Raw genomic sequence first — 20,383 nt, forward strand, 5'->3', positions numbered from 1 at the left:
AACCCCGGCGAACTCCAAGCAGAGGATCTTCAGGAACCCTCAAGGCTTTGAGCAAGCTGAGGAGGATCAGCAGTCCCGACGAGACCTCTCCTCATATGCGACTGAGTGCAGTGGAGCTCCCCAGAACAACCTCTCAGTTGTCACTTTGTCACTGGTCACTTTGTCACTTTGTCACTTTGTCATTTTGTTACTTTGTCAGTTGTCACTTTGTCACTGGTCACTTTGTCACTTGTCACTTTGTCATTTTGTCACTTGTCACTTTGTCACTTGTCACTTGTCACTTTGTCACTTGTCACTTTGTCATTTTGTCACTTGTCACTTTGTCATTTTGTCACTTGTCACTTGTCACTTCTCACTTTGTCACTTGTCACTTTGTCATTTTGTCACTTGTCACTTGTCACTTTGTCATTTTGTCACTTTGTCATTTTGTCACTTTGTCACTTTGTCACTAGTCACTTTGTCACTTGGTCACTTGTCCAGATGATCTCGGTACACCTCCTGAGATTCAAATTCCTGCACACATTGCTCTGGGATTTGGGTGTGATGAATGATGCATCTAACTGGCCACCGGAGGCAATTAAGGCCTTCAAAACATTGAAAGCAGCTTTCTGTTCCGCCCCCATTTTGCGTCATGTTGAGTTGTTGACGTCATGTTCATCCTCGGCCTCGCCTTGCATTTCAGTGCGAGGTGCATTTTCCACAGAAAAAGGTTGTGAATCCGGGCACAACATTTGTGGCTGTTCCATTGACCTTTCACAGGTAGAAGATTGTGGGGGTGGGAATAGCTCCTCCGAATAGCCCATTGTGTCCTGAAAACTACTCATTGCATTGCTTTGCGCACACATTTTTTTGTCCTCATGCAAGGCCTGAGTTGCACCTGAAAGCGTGGCCTTCTCCTCCTGCGCCTCCTCCTGTTCCATCACGTCTGCTGCTGCTGGGTTAGCGTTGATGCCCGGTCCCTGTTTATTGAACCTCTTATCTTTATTACATTTATGACTGCATGGCGGTAAAAAGCATGCTATCCGCACGCTTCTTGTCCTCATGCAAGGCCTGGGTTGTTGTGTCTCAAAAAGCATGGCCTTCTCCTCCTGCGCCTGCTCCTGTTCCATCACGTGTGCTGCTGCTGCTGGGTTACCGTTACCGGTCCCTTTTTCTGGAACCTCTTCTCTGTATTACATTTATGACTGCATGGCGACAAATAGCATGTTACCTGTGCAAAGAAACATGACATATTCCACATTTAAAAGACAGTTTTTCCTTTGAAACTTTACAATCAATTTTCTCAAAAACTATAAGCTCTTTTTCAAATATTTTTTTTCCTCTTGTACCCACCCCCAAGGTGCACATACCCTGCTAATTTGGGGTATGTAGCATGTAAGGAAGCTTTACAAAGCACGAAAGTTCGGGTCCCCATTGACTTCCATTATGTTCGAAGTTCGGCTCGAACACCCGAACATCGCGGCCATGTTCGGCCTGTTCGGCCCGAACCCGAACATCTAGATGTTCGCCCAACACTACCTCTAATGTCCGATCCCGGTTTGTTGATGTCATCAAGCCGGGATCCAGAACTTAGCGGCAGAGAGAGCCGGGAAGCCAGGGAGAGTGGATGGGGGTAGAGCTGCTCATCTCTGGAGCTGGGGAGGTGAGTAATGGCTGCTGGCTATACAGGGGACACCTATCTGTACTGGGGACACCTATGCCTAGCTATCTATACTGGGGAAACCTCTGGCTATCTAAACTGGGGACACCCAAAATGTCCAAAATGCCCTGGTCCTTAAGGGGGGTTTTATAGCCAGTCCTGAAGAGGTTAATCTTAAAAATAATAATAATTTTATTATTATACTCTATAATAAAACCCCTGTGTCTCTGCGTCCCGTGTCTGTGTGTGTGTTCCTACGCTTGCGCTACTGTGCATGTGCCGCAGGGACACCCTTTGGACAGGGAGCAGGACAGACAGGGGGGTGGCCGGACGAACGTGTGCACGTGCTGCTAGTGGGCGTGGGGTGCACGCTGGCAGCTGTGACAGACCTAGCCTGTTATCCGGCGCCAGGTGTTATGCTGACCTTATGCTGTTATATGCTCCTATGTCTTATTGCCTGAAGAAGCAGTTTTAAGCCTGTAAAAAGCTTTGCAGCCCCCTTTGGAGTATGCCAATAAATTCTGTTTGAATAGACAGTTTCCAGTGTCTGCTTACAGGAGGTAAGTCCACCACTGCCTCCAAAGCATTTTTAAATGTTTTATCGTTTTGATTTTATCCTGTTGGCGCCTCTGTTTTCTCTACGTTATACTTACTATCCACCCTTGGTGGATGTGGGTACCCCTTTTTCCTATCTACAGAGAGTGACTTCTTAATACTGAGTGGGGACAGATTAATCTCCTCACCTGCTTATACAGTGGTTGCCTGGAGGTAACCCTGGTTTGTGAGTATAATTTTTGTTCTCCTTTCATAATCCAATTACTAAAATACTTACTACACTATATTGGGCTCTCTGTTTCTCTTTTTGTATGTTTTTAAATGGGCTAAGGTCACTAGTTGTTATTATTATTATTATTAACCACTTCCCCTCCCCCGGCATGAGAATCTACATCCCTGCTTTACCTTGCAGGGATGTAGATATACCTCCCTTGCAGCCATGCACTCCCGCTCACTCCCGTGCTCATTCTCGACAACGATCGGTAGAGGGTGGATGAATGGGAACGAAGTTCCCATTCATCCACCATTCATTAATCCAAGTCCCTGTTTCCCTGTTGAGCACCAACGATAAATGAGATGCCGCGTCATTCACAAAAACAGAAAGCAACGTGGCCACGTATTGCTTTCTGTTTGGCATATGAATAGTATACAACAGAAAGGAATGCAAGAGGACATCTTGTGGCCAAATAGTACAATTACACCTACATACCTTTCTTTTAATAAAAAGTCCCACATTTACATTTCAAATTAAAAAGACTCTGAAGTCTCATAAAAATACTGCTTTTATTGTAAAAATGTGTTTAACATTACTGTCCTACCTAAATCGCTGCATCCCCGCTGCTGTACACTAACTAAATCCTCCAAAACTCCCCAGGGGCAATCCGGGCAGCGCTTCCATGAGAGGCAGAGCTATGAGTCACAGCTCTGCCTCTCAGCGCGTCTGTCAGCCCGGATCACCGCCTCTCCCCCGCCCCTCTCAGTCTTCCTTCACTGAGGGGGCGGGGGAGAGGCGGAGATCCGCCACTGACAGACGCGTGTAGAGGCAGAGCTAAAGCTCATAGCTCTGCCTCACACGGAAGTGCACAGAGCAGCAAAATCCATGACCAAGATACTTGTGGATTTTGCGTGGGAGAGGGAGAGGGAATTTAGTTAGTGTACAGCGGCTGGGGATGCGGCGGTTTAGGTAGGATAGTAATGTTAAACACATTTTTAAAATAAAAACAGGATTTTTAGGAGACTTCAGTGTCTCTTTAAATCTTTCCATCCCACACTCTACCATAGTACCCATTGTTTTTTTTAAAAAAAATTAACATAAACAAAAACATAAATAGTTACCTTAGGAACTGAACTTGACTTGTATGTCGTGAGGGTATATTACTGTTATTTTTTTAAATCATGGGTTTGTAAATAGTGATGGACACAAAATTGAAGAAATGCACCTTTATTTCCAAATAAAATATTGGCGTCAAACATTGTACTAGGGAAATATTTTAAACATTGCAATATCCGAGACAAATGGGCAAATAAAATGTGTCCGTTGTATCCACAGTAGAATGTTTTATTTTAAAACTACAGTGGCCGAAAACTGAGAAATAATGATTTTTTTTCCAGTTTATTCTTATTATTCCCATTAAAATGCAGTTAGAATAAAATAATGTTTAGCAAAAAGCACCACCCAAAGAAAGCCTAATTGGTGGTGAAAAAAATAGATTGTTTCGTTGTAGTAATAAAGTTATAGGCAAATTAATGGTTCATTTATAAAGCACCAACATATTCCGTGGTGCAGAATACACTTCTCATTTGCCCATTATCTCCTTTACTATCTTCAATGTAACCAACCATCCCGATTTGATTGGGACTATCCCAGGTTGGGGTGTATAGTACTGTATCCATCAGCAGCCCCCACTCCCGTGTCCTGGCGCACCACCATCCTGTGCTCCCCCAGATCCATCTATGCAGAGTATTAGCAGCAGTTCTCTAACCTCCTCTCCTGGAAGCCGACGGTGTGTGACCACCCTCTCAACTTACATCTTGCTCTAGTGCCCAACATATCCTGCTGCGTCTTATGATTAGAGGAGGAAATCTCCTACTGCTGCACTAAAACTTCCTAGGATATATCTGAGATAAGGTATTAAAAAAATAAAAAAAAATCTTGGCTTGCTCTTAGTTTTCAAGCTTCTCCTTGTCTCTATTATTTATCAGCCCATGTTACACAAAATGGAATCTGCAACATTGTTACCACAGATAAACAGGTGATGCAGCATTGCAGTTTAGCCTTTTACCATTCAGAATCATGCTGCCAGCAGTGAGGTCAGACAGTTGGGTCAGTCTCACATTTCATCAGTGTCCTCTGTTGGCCTAAGGATCCCTTAAGTGTATCTTTACTGACCCTGCTGACAGGAAAATAAAGAGTGTCAGTGTCTTAGTTAAAGGGCTCAAGGCTCCATAACAGCAATGGACAGCTACAGTCAGGACACGAGCAATCTGAGCCCATGCTTAGTGGAGCTATTAGCTACATTTCAAATCTGCAGACATCAGCTGCTTTCATATCACATTCACAATGAATAATAATAATAATAATAATAATAATTATATAATAATAATACATTTAACCTCTTGAGGACCGCAGTATTAAACCCCCCTAAAGACCAGGCTAATTTTCACTAAATTGGCCACTGCAGCTTTAAGGCTAAGCTGCAGGGCCACACAACACAGCACACAAGTCATTCCCCCTACCTTTTCTCCCGACCAACAGAGCTCTCTGTCGTTGGGGTCTGATCGCCCCCCTCTCCCCCCCATTGTTTATTTTTTTTATTTATTAATATTTACGTTTTGTTTTTTGTTTTTTTTGTATAAAATTCACTGTTTATTTATTTTTTTCCCTGAGAACCCTCCCTCCCTCCAGCCAGCCAATGACGCATTCGACTGTCATAGGCTTCAGCCTATGAGAGCCAATCGCTCTCCTGTGTGCCAGGGACACATTCATGTCACACAACTGTCCACAGTACAGAGCTGCTGCCGATCGCAGCGCAGGAGATGTGCGCGCAGCCTGCGCGTGATCTCCTGCAGTAGCCAGCCCCCGGGCTTGATGCCAATTGGGGTTAGGCAGTCCTGGGGCTGCCGCCGCGGTCACGCCCATTGGCGTGACATGATCGTTAGGTAGTTAATAATAGTAGTTAATAATATTACTTTGCCAAGAAATAGTAGTGAAAAGAGACAGAGGCGCTTGCTGCATCACTGACAAATTACTGTTTATACCCCTGTCTATTGCCTGATGAAGCAGGTTATACCTGTGAAATGCGTTTCTGCATTTATTGGGAGTATACAATAAATGTATGTCTTTTCGAAATTTACAGTATTTGTGTTTTCTTCTTGGAGGTAAGTTCACCACTGCCTCCCAAGCATGAGCTTTCTAGTTAGTCTGTACCTCTGGGTGTTTCAAGTCCTACTCCATAGAGCCACATTAATCCATGCCATGCACTGATGAGGATCAATCAGTCCGAAACAGTCTGTATGCATGTTGGATTATTTTGGCTCTGTACAATTAACAAGCTGACACATCATTGCATTCCAGCGGATCTGGAGGTGTGGCTAGCTTCCAGGGACAACAATGGATAATTTGCATATATTCAGCAGTGATGCACTGGGAGACATCTCGGAGCTCACTCCAACCTGAATTATCGCAAATACTTTCTTTTTAAAAAAGCAAACTGTTGTTTTTATCCTGTTTTCGCCTCTGTTCTCTATCTACTAGTAAAAAGATTGGCTGGGGCATGCATAAGTGACCTTTGCCTAGGCAAAAATCTGGAGGCATGCCTCACAGGAACATTGTTGGAGATGGTAAATTATGCATGCAGAGTCACTAAGCATAGGCACGTGCATGACACATAACACTAGGGGAAGATGCTGGTCTTCCTGATCCTAGGAGTAACATTTCATCATGGGGAAATCTAGCTAGACTGGAATCCAGCGTTTTGCACTGAAGTCTACGCACTTAATTTCTGAGGAAAATAGAAAGCCCCTTAGCATGCTGTAGTCACTAATCCCCAAATCTGCTTCGTCAGTGAAAACTTTAATTGCAGATTCCCCTGTGTCATGCATTCAACACCGCTGTCCCCCTGCAACATTACTGAGATGTCAGTATCAAAATGGCAACCAAGATCCCCTCTGTTCCTCTACCCTGAGTACATATAACGGTGAACTGGACACAGGTTTCATGACGTTATTTAAAATGTCAGTAATACATTATTACCAATATATTATTACCAATACAGTATTTTACTGTTTACAGGGCTGTGGAGTTGGAGTCGGAGCAATTTTTGGGTACCTGGAGTCGGACTCGTAAAAAACACTCCAACTCCTAATAAATGTAAACTGTAATTAAAAGAGAAAACTATGATTTAATGTTCTATTTCTCAGATAAAAGTCAGCATAATTAACTTGTATATACAGTAATAGTAGTACTTAGTCCACAAAAATGAATTCATAAACCAATAAAAAAAAGTTACAAGTGCTGCTGCAATAAAGCAGTTACTGTATATTTAAAATCAGATATACATATGTAACTGTGACTGTATATTTGATGCGTACGTACAAAAAGGGCGCCTGGACAAAAAGGGCGCGGGGTGTAAACTCTAAATAATAATTAATCATTAATAGGGTTATAAATATAGTGTGCTATATTTCGTTTACAAATAATGTTTAACAAAATTATAAATCATTAAATAATGTCTATGAAATCGGAAATTGTGAAAACGTTAATCTTCCCTGTTTCAAAAGTTAAACTTATAATTACGTTTATAAAAAAACCAATAATATATGTTTAATTGTTATAATTGTATATTATTGTGAATAACCGTCATTTATGGTTTGTTCTTATAATAAAATCTGAAAATATTGTTTATAAAGATGATATAAATATAACTACGTTCGTAATAAGTGTTGTAATACATTAGTAATTATTACTAAAATTTTACTAAAACTATACCTAAGCCTACTCTTACACAGAACCCTACCTGTACCTATCCCTAACCCCTAGACTCCCCTGTTGGTGCCTAAACCTAAGACCCCCCTGTTGGTGCCTAAACCTAAGACCCCCCCTGTTGGTGCCTAAGTAACCCTCCCTGTACCTACCCCTAACCCCTAGACCCCCCTGTTGGTGCCTAAACCTAAGACCCCCCTGTTGGTGCCTAAACCTAAGACCCCCCTGTTGGTGCCTAAACCTAAGACCCCCCTGTTGGTGCCTAAACCTAAGACCCCCCTGTTGGTGCCTAAACCTAAGACCCCCCTGTTGGTGCCTAAGTAACCCTCCCTGTACCTACCCCTAACCCCTAGACCCCCCTCTTGGTGCCTAAACCTAAGACCCCCCTGTTGGTGCCTAAACCTAAGACCCCCCTGTTGGTGCCTAAACCTAAGACCCCCCTGTTAATGCCTAAACCTAAGACCCCCCTGTTAATGCCTAAACCTAAGACCCCCCTGTTGGTGCCTAAACCTAAGACCCCCCTGTTGGTGCCTAAACCTAAGACCCCCCTTTATTATGTGGATAATTATGTTTTACTAATTGTGGATTAAAAAAATATTTTGCAATTTACGTTACGTACTGATCGCTTTATTTTGTGAATAATAATGTTTTACAAACAGTAAGGGATAAAACTTTAAATAATGTTTTAATTATTTAAATAAGATAAATATGTTTAGTATTTTCATAAACGTTATTCGGCACGGGTGCATTTTATAAACGTAAATCACCACAAGCACACTTATAAATCATTAAACAGCTCCGGGCGCCGTTTGTAAACTTTATTTAGCTCCTGGCGCCGTTTATAAACTTTATTTAGCTCCGGCGCCCTTTTTTCCTACCCGGCGCCCATTAAACGCTATTTATTATGGGAGTGAATGGCGGCGCCCTTTTTGTCCACTAGCGGCATGCGCCCTTTTTTCCCAGCTCCATATTTGATATGTACACAGGAATCATTTATATATGTTACGGCCAGAACCCGAAGTATTGCCACTTCGGGTTCTGGCCAGTCAAAACGCGAAGTGGCCGTGCACCTGCGGCCAATGTTACAAATGAAAAGGATTCCTGGCTCCAGGGCGGCATTAAATGAATGAATTCCCCCCTGGCAACAATGTAACAGATTAAGCCGCCTCTTCGGCTCTGCCTCCTCTCCTCCCCCCGCCCCTCTCCTATACAACTTTGGCAGCCAGGGATACGCGTGTCCGCCAGGATCGTTCGTAGCTGCAGGGAAGCAGAGCAGGGAGGCTGCAGACATTACTTCTGCCAACACTCGCTCTGCAAGAACAAACGGCAGGATTCCCCCCCTATGACCGGCCCTGGGGGACACGCATCCCCGGCTGCCAAAGCTGCATAGGAGAGGGGCAGGAGGAGGAGGCAGAGCCAAAGAGGCGGCTTCATCTGTTACATTGCCACCGGGGGTGAATTCATTAATGTAACGCTGCTGGGAGCCGGAAAGCCTTTTCATTTCTAACATTGGCCGCAGGTGCACGGCCACTTCGCGTTTTGACTGGCCAGAACCCGAAGTGGCCAGACTTCGGGTTCTGGCTGTAACATATATAATAAATGACAAATCTGCTGTAAATATAAAGTCTGATGAGTAGCTGTGTCACTTGTAGGGATGGTCAATAAAAAGAAAATAATTCTGGGTTGATGCATGTTTACGCATAATGCAAATTTATGCAACTTTAAAAAGGACTAATCACATTCCACCTTTGCAGGAGCTGATTGATCCATGTTCAAGCTGCATACTTGTTTAATAGTGATGGCAGAACAATTCGCCGTTCACGTCTAATGCAAACTATACAGGCCTGCAACTGAGGGTGTGATTAGCTTACAGTGTTACACCAACACACATAACCTTACTGTGCGTTACTGTGAAGTGTCAAAAACATTTCTGGCTATACTCTAATACCCCTTCAGGCAAGGCTGGTCACTCACTACAACTGACATGACAGGCAGAGGCAGGCCAAAGCTCCGAAGTTCTTGGAGTCGTTGTGGTGCATCATCCCGTGGCTGTGGCATGTGTGATCTTCTGCAGAAGAAAGCTATTAGTTCTCAAAATGCAGTCAGTCAGTGTGTCCTTAAAAGAAAAAATTCACTTGAACCTCGAACTAGCTGGGTTTCAGTTCATAGCTAACAGAGCTACATGCCAGAACCCAACTGATATGCGACATTGTTCCTGCTGAATGCCGGAGCATTCACGCTGGCAATGACAGGCCAGCATGGCCGAGAAGGTAGAGTGTCTCCTGGCCAGGAGCTTTGTTTTATTTCCAAAAGCAAATGCCATCTTAACATAGCTTTAAAATTACTAAGCTTTGGCAGTGATGAAATGCCTTTTATGTTACATACTTTGAATCAACAATATATAACGTAATGAAGAACAGAGGCGCCAAAAGGATAAAATCAGTTCTTAAAAAGTTAAAAAATGCTTAGGAGGCAGTGGTGGACTTACCTCCTGCAAGCTGTGTATTCAAGATAAATTAAATTTATTGTTACACTCCAGGGGTTATTCGCAACACGTTTCACAGGGTTATACCTGCTTCATCAGGCAATAGATAGTTGGAGTACACAACAGCATTTAGTCCGGGTAACACCTGGCGCGTCCGGACAAAATGCTGTTGTGTACTCAAACTATCTATTGCCTGATGAAGTGGATATAGGCCTGCGAAACGTGTTGCGAATAACCCCCTGGAGTGTACCAATAAATTTACTTTATCTTGAATACACAGCTTGTTGTGTCTGCTTGCAGGAGGTAAGTCCACCACTGCCTCCTAAGCATTTTTTAACTTTTTAAGAACTGATTTTATCCTTTTATCTTCTCTGTTCTTCATTACGTTATAATCAATATCCACCCCTGGTGGAGGGGGATACCCCTTTCTTTTCCTATCTACAGAGAGTGACTTCTTATTCCTGAGTGAGGACAGGATACTCTCCTCACCTGGTTATACAGTGGTTGCCTGGAGGTAACCCTGGTTTGTGAGCATATTTCAGTACTCGTTTCATAAACCCATTTATCAATACTTACTACACTATATTGGGTTCTCGGTTCTCCCTTCTTACATATTTCAATCAACAAGATCGTTATATGCAAATTAGAGGAGTTGGAGTCGAGGAGTCGGCGGTATCATAAACTGAGGGATCGGAGTTGGAGCTGGGTTTTTGTACTGACTCCACAGCTCTTTTTAACCAGTCTCCTATTTTAACACTAAGAGTCTCCCTCCTAAATTCCTAACAGTAACAGGTGGGAGCCTAATACCTGGGCACCCAACTCACACCAGTCTAACATTGCAGGCTATTACATTGCTGACAAAGCCAACCCGGTGCCTGATTCACTTTTTCTGCTCTCTTTCTCGTCCCCCACCAGGTGACATTTTAACCTCACTTTTGTATAAGTACACTAACACTTTAGGTTTTCGATTTATCCATTTATTTTGCTAAATTACTGTAGATCTGTATATGCTATATTTTTATATAGACACAGTACAGTTTTGTGTTTGATGGAAAAACATGACCTGCTTTTGAGAAGAAAAAAAATGAACAAACTGAAGTTCAACAAAATGCTTTGAGATATCACAGAATCCACAGACATGACCCGCACTATATTAATAGTATATGTTTCTCATAGCAAGCATGTAAAAGGTGATTGCCTATAACCAGATGTCTCAAAGTATCCTCCCAGTATCTAGTGCTTGTTTAGTCTGATTAATAACTGTGTAGCATGATTGCTTTTATTGAGGCACCTATAGCGTTATTTAGACCCCATGGCAACATGCTGTGATCTATTATAAGCTAGGCCAAAACCAAAATTTTTTTTTTTCCCTGTCGGAATTTGAAGATCTTAGTAAACAATCATATATCATCATGTTTTCTACTTTTTCCAGGAAGATTTGACCTCCCCTCTCCAGATGATTTAAGTTTCGGGCAGCAGAAGATAAGGATTTGTCTTGACTTTTAAAGGCAATCAGGGTAAATAATTGCATTAGAGCTTCCGTTCTTCCTTCAATAGATCTGTAAAATGGAGTCGATTTTTGATGTAGGTAATGTCCTATTTCCTGTAGAAGATCATGACTGAATCATTGGTAAATTAAACCAACATCTAAACTATCAGGAATCTGGGAGATGTAGAGGAAAACAATTATGTGGCTCTTATTATCTGCAGCCTTAGCAGACAAGTGATGTATGATCGCTGAGGCTCTGCTGCTTAACCAAAAGAGCATGAAATACCCTTTGGTTTAAGGAAAATAAAATGAATAATTACCGGAGGGATAAAAGAATATCAACTTGATGGCCTTTAAATAGACTCCATATAGGCTGAACTTCATCTGACGGCCCTGTTCTTATGCATCTATAAAGCATAAAGAAAAGTTGTTTACTTTGTTAGTAATGTGACAGAACTGTTACTATTGTTAATTAATCTATTATTTATATACATTTGCTTTATTCATATTATAATATTTGGAACTAAAAAATACTCTTGAAATTACTGTGCTGTTACCTCACGACTAAGGATAATCAAAGATATGCAAATACTCCTGAGTTTATGCAATTGTATGTAAATTTTACGCAAATGTATACCACTTGAAAATAGACCAATCAAGTCCGTCTCACCCAGGTTTAAATTGATTGGTCCTTTTCAAGCTGCATATATTTTTTTATAACAAATGTACATACATTTGCATAAATTCTGAAATATTTGCATCTCATTGATCATTTCTCTCTCATCATCATCTCTCTCTTGGGTCACTGTTAGACAGTCACAGCATCTTTTATTGGAAATATGCACATGAAGTCACCTACAGTAAAATCTCAAAAGTACCCCTATGGCCCCATTCACACTCGGAATCGCAAAACTTCCTTTGGCTCTACCAAGATTGAAAGTGTAACTGTCGGACATAAAATCAAAAATCAATTCTTTATTTGTATCTGGTAAACAAGTAATGAGGATGCTAACCAGGCAATCCCAAAGTTAAAAATCACTCTTACTTTTCTTCTCTGTAAAACATCATTACCCAGTTTCCCTAGGTCTTATTTGTAACATCTGCTGCACAAAGGAAGTTGCAGGGCATGCTGGGTTTTCTTTTTTTACTTCTTTAATTTCCCCTCAAAAATAACTATTGCAGCATGACTGGCTGAAGCCTCTTTCCCTCCCGTTTTCCCCTCCCACACCTCTGTTCCTCTCTGATTGCCAATATTTCTCAAGCTGAAACAATGCACTTTCCACTGCAGAGCTGGGTGGGAGTGTCTGGAGACTGGGAGGCAGGTAATAAAACACAGACAGAGTAAGGGAGGAAATGATGTCAGGATTGGCTTCAAGATAGACACAGTCACAATGGGCTCTTTTTTTACTATAGAGAAATCACTAAAATCAAAATGTGGACAGTGCAATACATATAAGTATTTATCTACTTATATATGTGTTTTTTTCTGAGATAGTATGGATGACAGCTCCACTTTAAGGAGGCACACAAGCCTATGATTGCTAAGTCATTTTTTAAAAGATTAGAAGCGCTCAATGGCTGAAATTAAGAAAAAGTCACTTCAAAAAGTCACCATCCAGTAGTTTGAACTGTGTCCAGCTGAATGTCCCAGGACTCTAGAAGGTTTCTTCAATCAACAGCCAACATGTCATGAAAAAGAAAACAGAAAGGGGGACATAGCATAATCCAATTGGCACACGCGTTGCCCGTCACCACTCCAAAGTGAACACACCACTGTGCTTGGACACACTCCCCCCTGAGTGCCCGCACTCACCCAATCAGCCTCCAACAAATCCGGAGGTAGGGATATACAGCATGAGCGGGAGACAGGGCAAGGATCAGACCAACGCGACCAGATTCTAGGACTCAAAATAGCGCCAGATAGTGTAAAATCATTTAATAGAGTACGAATAAAAAAGAGTATCAAACTCACAAGCGTAGGAGGTAAACAGGCATGTAACACATATGCGGATGCAGTCCCGGGTAGCCGCTCACACACACGCTGCCTCAGACCTTCCCTTCTTGCGACTTCCTGATTGTGCCGGTCATGTGACGTAGCTCCGCTAAGTCATGTCATCCTCAATTCACATCCAGATAAGGAGTACATCTTTGACACAGCGACCACCCAGGATGTAAGAGTCTAGGAAAATCACTACATATTTCGTACATTCAGACTAAATATGGAACAACATTTTGAGCCTTAATTTACATTTGACAAAGGACATTGGCGTGAAACATGGAGCCATTTTTTGACTGTATAACAGAAAGCTGCTGCACATTAGAGTGGTGTTTTTAAAGTAAAGTAAAGTTAGTAAATTAATGATTTATGGCCAGTACATAAAGAGAAACCATAACAAAGAATTGAACTTCAGCTGATACCCCCTTTCCTATGAGAAATATTTTCCTTTTCACAAACTGATCATCAGGGGGGCTCTGTATGGCTGATATTGTGGGGAAGCCTCTCCCACAGTGTGATGTCAGGATCAAGGTTCTGACATCACACTGTGGAAGCCTTGTTGAATTGTGGGAAATAACAGCTGTTTCCAACTGCCCAAAAAGCAAGCAGCACCACCTTCAACTGACATCACCTGCCAGCAGTAAAAAGATCACCATGTGATAAATGTCAGAATGTAAATCAGGGAGAGGAAAGATGGACAAACACTGACTAAATCATTTATACATAACTATTGTAATAATGAAGCACTTTTTTATTACATTATTTTTACTGGAGTTCCTCGTTAAGCTCCACAGCACCTCTTAAGCAATTGCAGTCTAGTTCCTTCTTGCTCAGTGTGAAGCATGTGGCATAAAAAATTTACTCTTGCCACTTCCTCCTCCAACAAAAGAGTTGTGAGAAATAGCTTGCTATTGCAGGTAGGGCAGGGAGATAGGTACACAAGGCTTTTATAAACACACCATGGAGAGTGAAATGCTTCATTACACACTGGCAGGAAAGAACTGCTAAGCAGGGATGGGCTTCCCGAGTAGCTACGAAGCCAAAGCTACTTGGATTCAAAATGTTAATGAGGAGCTGTTTAATCAGCTGTGACCACGGGTGACGGAGGGTTAACTTACCCATAAGTCCGCGGGATCCCTGCATGTCAATCGCGTCATACGCAAAGTGTTGGCCGCATCCCACGACTCACTACCGCGCTTCCTCCTTCTGGTTTATAGGTAAGTTAACCCCCGGTCACCCTTGGTCACCAGCTGATTAATCAGCTCTTCATTAACATTTCCATTCTGAGTACCTACAGCCTCGGAAGCCCATCCCTGCTCCCCACGCTGTAGTTGCTGTGCTGACCACAAAGAGGCAATGTCTTTTAACCAGTGTCGGACTGGGAGGTGGAAAAACTGAGGAAATCCACCTGCTGGCCAAGCAGCAGTAACCCTGTGTTATCACTCCCAATGGAAAACTGCAGCAAGTCTTCACAGGGAGCAGCAACTCCTGATTACTGCTGCTTGGCCAGCCTGTGTCTCTCCTCAGCTTTTCCAGCTCCCAGTCCAACACTGCTTTTAACAGTTGGAGGAGGTAGATTGGGTAAAGGTCTGGTGATCTGCTTTGTGCTGGGTAAAGATCTCCCACTCTGCTGGCAATAAAAAGCTACTGGATCCTGCAAGCCAGATACTTTCAATATATTTATTGCAAAAAGTAAAGGCATGTATGCACAAAACAATGTGCACTGCTAATGAATGCAACTATATGAACTATCATATGCATCAAACACTTGGGAGGCTGAACAAGAGCTAAAACCAACCTTGATAGAAACAAAAACCCCAGTAAACTTAAAACCTTTTTCCCCCCTCTTTCTCTTTTCCAGAGGATGAACAGTCAAAGGGCGAATTTATTTTGAAGAATACCAGTTACAGAACAGAAATCCCTTGGGGAATATGGAGTATCCCACTGGGTGTGTTTGCTGGTAACCAGATGTAAGAGACTGATAGAAGCAGAGTATTTGTGTAACCTGGAACTTTATCATACTGTTATATTCCATGCGTACAGCATAGGTAAAAATGTGAGGAATGAAGAATGTCTGATAAATGTGTTCAGAGGCATTTGTGTGCAGTGAATCACGGAAGCCGCACTGAGGAAATCTGAAGGAAAGCAATATAGGGGAATTTAAGCAAAAGAAGTCATGGCAGAGGCGAGCACATTCATAAATTTAATTGACACAAGCAGCGTACAGCGCAGGAAGTCATATCCTATTGATTAATCTAAGGTAATAGTCATTATTAATGCCTGGGGCTTCCAGGGCAATCTTTTTTTTCTCCCTAGAGATTCCAGAAAATATCTAAACATATGAAGGTGATTCGGCTTTCCAGTCAGACCGCAGATTGCTACAGGAGTGTAATCATTATTTATCCCACAAATGGGCACTCTACAGATGGGGTATTTCCACTTCCAAAAAGACACAGGCCATCCTAGGACAGCACCTCATGTAAATGACTTGCCTGCAGAGTGCACCATGTTGGAATGCAGAGGTGGCTGGCTCCCCATCAGTTTTAGGATCAATTTCAAAATCCTGTGCTTGGCCTACAAATCAGTGCACAAGACCTGCCTGACCTACATCTCTGATCTGGTCCACAGGCACATACCAGCCCGCCCCCTCCGATCCTCCATTGACCTGTGCCTAGTCGCACCACGCATAACTCAGTCACATGCACAATTGCAGGACTTCACCAGGGCTGCCCCTACTCTCTGGAACTCACTCCCACCAGCCGTCAGACTCGCCCCCACCTTTAATACCTTCAAATAAGCTCTCAAGACTCACCTCTTCACGCTCGCATACCCCCCTACACCAGCACCATAATATGTTCTGTTAGATACCCTCTCAAAAGATGCACCTATTGTCTCCACCCCACCCTTTAGATTGTAAGCCTCTGGCAGGGCCCTCCTCCCTAATGTATCCAGCTTGATTATGCAATCTTACTCACAAACACCTCTCTTGTAGACTTGAACAGTCTCTATTTTGACCTATGACACTGTATTGTTATCAAATCATTTGCATGATCTTGTTTTGTTGTGAGTTTCCGTATGTTCTACCTGTATGTTAACCCATTTATCTATTGTGCAGCGCTGCGTAATATGTTGGCGCTTTATAAGTACAATAAATAATAATAATAGTGCACTGGTTAAAGACACCACTTTTGACACAGACGCACAACGTTTGAATCCTGGAGCAGAGTTTTTTCTTCACTCCGGCCCTCAGGTTCGGTTCGTACTGGCAATTAAAAACAGTCCAGTCATTAATCGTAGCTTAACAGATCGTAACGGATGTGAACAGATCCAATGTTAATCAATGGATCCATTCACATTGGCCCATTCGAATAGATCCATTCCGCACGCTCTGCTTTACGGAACACAAGTTTGGTGCTGCAGCAATTCCTCCAGACAGCGGAGCCCAGCGGAACAGATGGAAATGGACGCTGAAGCACTGCATTGGGGGCAAAGAGAAATGGATCCTGTGGTGCGCACTAGCTAAAAACTGGACCGTTCTAGCCAGCAATATCTACTTTCATCTATTTGGTGATGGGGGTCTGGGGGGTATATGGGGAAATGGAACTGAAGCAACTGAACGGGAACGGAATGAAAACAAAATCAGTTTGAACGGAAATTGGATCTGTTTTCACAGATCCATTTAGCAGATAAGTGCCAGTATGAACTGGCCCTTAATCAATTCACTTTTCCTCCTGTGTTTTCTCCTAGGAGATCATTTTTAATCTTCTGTTTGAAATAACTTTTCAGCACTTTGCAATTGAAAAAAAGTACCAAAAAGTTGGTGAAAAAATGCAGTCAAAATTATTATTGGAGTATTTTCCTGCTTGTTGGTGTCTTAAAAGGCATTTTATTGATAAGGTGTGAAAATATCACCTAGGTGAAAACGTAGGGGAAAAAGTGGATTGAATAAGGGCCTTCCTGTCTACAAGATCTCTTGAGCCATATTGTAAAACCCATATGACCTGGGGGACTGGAAGTGAGGATTACCAATAAAAAATGACATAAGTTCTAATTCTACTGGACATAAAAAGATGATGTATTGCTGTGTTTGATTACATACTGCAGCAAATTGCTAGAAACTGAATCTTCATTAATGCAGTGGTACTGAATATACTTGCATATAAGCCAATTTTGGGACAAAAAAAGTGTCCCAAAAGTGGAGTCAGCTTATATGCGAGTCATATGTGGGGATGTGTGGGAATAGTTGGGTCCATCCGAAAATGGCGCAGGGAGAAAAATGGCGCACCGTTCTGCCGATAAATGTATCATAAAACGCTATTTACCGTTCTAATGTAAATACAATAAAACGGTAAATTTCGTTTTATGCTACATTGATTGCAGAGCGGTGCGCCATGATAAACATGCAGGGCTGGGGGAGAGAGGCAGCGGGAGACTAGAGGGCATAGGCAGCGGATGTATGCAGAAGCATACGTTACCTTATCCTGGGCCAGTGATCGCTCCTTCCCTCCGCTCCTTCCATTCGTTTGCTGTAGTCCCGCAGCCGGCCAATCAGCATGCGGAGACTGAAGCCACATGGTGATTGGCCGGCTGCAGGACTACAGTAAACGAATGGAAGAAGTGCAAGAGCGGAGGGAAGGAGCGATCGGCGGCCGGGACAAGGTAACGTATGCTTCTGCACACATCCTCCCCGCTGCCTATGCCCTCCAGTGTCCCGCTGACTCTCTCCTCCCCCGACCCCCGCTGCATTCTTGAACAATTATAACGCTATTTAGCGTTATAAGTGTAAGGCACACTGCCTGCGCCATTTTTTAACACTTATAACGCTAAATAGCGTTATATAATGTAAGTCTATGGGGCGCCCTTTGTATTCCCCTGGCGCTGTGCGCCATTATTAACTGTCACGGGAATAGTTACCTCTCCTCATTCCTGCCAGTGATCTTCCCGTCTCCCATGCAGCTCCCCTTCCTCGATGTCCAGGTTTCATTTTCTTTTCATCCTGTTTCCCTTGCAGTTCTTTATTCGGCCACTAGAGGTCAGCGGTGAGTACAAAGATACAAGGGAGACAGGAAAATGGCTGCCTAGAGACCAAAAGACACTGAAGCTTGGATCTCTAGCAAGTATAGATCTGCACCACATACAGGAGGGAGGCACCACATACAGTAAGGAGTCACTCTGCACCACATACAAGGCGGAGACTAGGGGGAGACAGTGGGGGTTGGCTTATCCATGGGTCACGTATTATCACATATTGTTCATGTGTTGGTTTTTTAGGGGCAAAAGTGTGTGTGTGTGTGTGTGTGTTTGGGGTCGGGGGGGGTCGGCCTATACACGGGATGGGGGGGGGGGGGGGTCGGCCTATACACGGGATAGTATATACCATTTAATTGAGAGAAAAATGCAAACATTAGATACCTCACTAGAGAGGAGAAAAAAAAAATATATATATATATATTACATTTATAATACTTTTTTTATGTTTTTGTATTAGAAAAGAATCCTTAACACCATACTGTAACATAACATCAAGGATTCCCCCTGAGCTGGACCAATGGGAGAACTTGATTCATCAGGAATCAAGCACGTTCTCAGTTACCTTTTGTAAGTGGTGTGACACAAGTACGAATGGTAGGTCAATGGTTGTACAGTAAAGAAAGTATAATACAGTATAATGCAGACTAAATAAAATTATATAATTTCAAAGTACTATAGTAACTGCTCGTGGACTTATCCAATCAATAATAAACCTTTAATCAGTACAAAATTCCACATAATAGGATCCACAATACCTAAAAACACTTAAAACTGCCTGTGGAGCGCTCCTCACACATGACCCAGCACGCATTACTCATACCTCACCCACACTGGTACCGGTACCACGCTACCCCGGATTTTTTCTTCAGAGTGGGAGGGAAGGAACATAAAGCGAACTATCCCTGGGCCATGATTAGATGGTATGCTGCCAGATAAAGAGGGTCCCCGCACAGCAGACTTTCACTGACACCAAAGGCATGCATAGGCACTAAACTGTATGGCCAACCAGCAGATCTCACCAGTCCGATGTCAGTACAGTAGGTGCTCTGCTCTTCCGGTTTCCAGTGCTCTGCGTGCAGCTATCTTCACCACCTGGCTCTACCACACTTTTGGATCACAGCGGGGAGCGCCGGCTCAGCACACCTTGGGTCCTCTCTCAGTTTGTCAGCATGTAGTGAGACGCGTACCCTCGTATGCGTCATCACGTAGAGGACGTGAGGTCAGAGAAAGGGCGGAAGTACCACAAGGGTACTACCGCTGAACCGCCCGCTGCCCGGCCTCAACGCGTCCTACTCGGACTCCTCCTCCTCACTCACACCACTGCCAGCCAGCCACTGCAGCAGCCACCACCGGTACTATTTAACTTTACGCAAACTTTTTTATGGGGAAGCGGGCAGAGGGGGGAGCGCTAGCGGAGGGGGTGGGGGGAATTTCCGACCCCCCCCCCCCGCGATCGGGGCATGCTCCCCCCTTATGCCTGCGACCCCATAGGGGGGCCGTATTCGGCCGAACAGGGCCCTGTTCGGCCGAACAGGGGCCCTGTTCGGCCGGGCATTGAGCAGTTCGGGCGAACCCGAACTAAAAGGCCGAACACCATCAGGTGTTCGGCCGAACTCGAACATCACCCGAACAGGGTGATGTTCTGCAGAACCCGAACAGTGGCGAACACTGTTCGCCCAACACTAGCTGCCACCCGCCACCAATCGGTGTTGGACGGTCGGGAAGGGGTTAAAATGAAGCAGAAAATAAAAATATAAGTTCTATATAATATAAAAATACTAAGTACTATGTTATTATAATTAGTACCACATATAAAAGGAATGATCTCATAAGTCCATTTTCAACTCAGGTTTACCATAAAGAGTTGTAGCCTTGTACCAGTTTTATTTCTCTTATTATTATTATTCAGGTCTGCTTTAAGCTTATTATTCTCAAGCGATCCAGAAATGAGCATAGAAGAATTTCCAATGTTTTTGATATTGTTGATAACAGATTAGAATAATGTAATGTAAGGCTGTGTAAATATGGATGTCTAAATCATTGTATTTAAGCTGAAGTGAAAATAATTGCTGCTACATTTGTAGAAATATAATCAGATGAAAAGACAGTCTGCAGTACGCTCTTTATGTGGGTTAGTTACAAATGAAAGAGCAATGAACTGAAACCACACAGTCTCCTCTAATTACACTATTGCTCTTCCGCTCTCA

At 43.1% G+C, this 20,383-nt stretch overlaps 1 long non-coding RNA gene across 8 annotated transcripts in view; it reads left to right on the top strand.

Moving 5' to 3' along the window:
- LOC137521055 (uncharacterized) overlaps positions 1 to 18,747 on the top strand; it is a 523,185-nt gene extending 504,438 nt beyond the window's left edge. For 6 of the 8 annotated variants that reach the window (XR_011022012.1, XR_011022007.1, XR_011022008.1 and 3 more), the window contains 2 exons: positions 11,093 to 11,177; positions 15,007 to 15,528. This is a non-coding gene — a long non-coding RNA (uncharacterized lncRNA). Of the gene's footprint in view, positions 1 to 11,092; positions 11,178 to 15,006; positions 15,529 to 18,633 lie in introns of those variants that run through there. The other 2 variants (XR_011022005.1, XR_011022009.1) reach the window with 2 other exon arrangements.
- The last annotated feature ends 1,636 nt before the right edge of the window (positions 18,748 to 20,383 follow it).

This window comes from Hyperolius riggenbachi, chromosome 1 (genome assembly GCF_040937935.1).
Source record: "Hyperolius riggenbachi isolate aHypRig1 chromosome 1, aHypRig1.pri, whole genome shotgun sequence".
Classification (NCBI taxonomy): Eukaryota; Metazoa; Chordata; class Amphibia; order Anura; family Hyperoliidae; genus Hyperolius; species Hyperolius riggenbachi.